General features: G+C 48.3%; 1 non-coding gene across 1 annotated transcript in view; it reads left to right on the top strand.

Moving 5' to 3' along the window:
• Positions 1-830, top strand: part of LOC135087440 (small subunit ribosomal RNA) — a 1,903-nt gene continuing 1,073 nt past the window's right edge. Inside the window, exon 1 of the ribosomal RNA XR_010260824.1 lies at positions 1-830. This exon is cut by the window's right edge and continues 1,073 nt beyond it. This is a non-coding gene — a ribosomal RNA (small subunit ribosomal RNA).

Raw genomic sequence — 830 nt, 5'->3', positions numbered from 1 at the left:
TCCCTGGTTGATCCTGCCAGTAGTTATATGCTTGTCTCAAAGATTAAGCCATGCATGTCTCAGTGCAAGCCGTATTAGGGCGATACCGCGAATGGCTCAATATATCAGTTTTGGTTCCTTAGATCTTACTCAGTTACTTGGATAACTGTGGTAATTCTAGAGCTAATACATGCAATCAGAACTCTGACCAGTGATGGGACGAGTGCTTTTATTAGATCAAAACCAATCGACGGAGGGCCTCGCGTTCGAAGTCGTTAATTTTGATGAATCTGGATAACTTTTGCCGATCGCACGGTCCAGCACCGGCGACGCATCTTTCAAATGTCTGCCTTATCAACTTTCGATGGTAGTTTCTGCGACTACCATGGTTGTCACGGGTAACGGGGAATCAGGGTTCGATTCCGGAGAGGGAGCCTGAGAAACGGCTACCACATCCAAGGAAGGCAGCAGGCGCGCAAATTACCCACTCCCGGCACGGGGAGGTAGTGACGAAAAATAACGATACGGGACTCTTACGAGGCCTCGTAATCGGAATGAGTACACTTTAAATATTTTAACGAGGAACAATTGGAGGGCAAGTCTGGTGCCAGCAGCCGCGGTAATTCCAGCTCCAATAGCGTATACTAAAATTGTTGCGGTTAAAAAGCTCGTAGTTGCATTTGTGCGCCGCGCTGTCGGTGCACCGCATCCGCGGTGATACTGACACGTTTGCGGAGCATATCGTCGGTGAGCCGACGGTCAAACGTCGGTTCAATATCAAAATCCTATCGCGGTGCTCTTCAGTGAGTGTCGAGATGGGCCGACAATTTTACTTTGAACAAATTAGAGTG

The sequence above is a fragment of the Ostrinia nubilalis genome, unplaced genomic scaffold (assembly GCF_963855985.1).
Source record: "Ostrinia nubilalis unplaced genomic scaffold, ilOstNubi1.1 SCAFFOLD_43, whole genome shotgun sequence".
Taxonomy (NCBI): domain Eukaryota; kingdom Metazoa; phylum Arthropoda; class Insecta; order Lepidoptera; family Crambidae; genus Ostrinia; species Ostrinia nubilalis.
The sequence above is the reverse complement of the archived record's forward strand: the minus strand, read 5'-3'. Positions and strand labels throughout refer to the sequence as shown.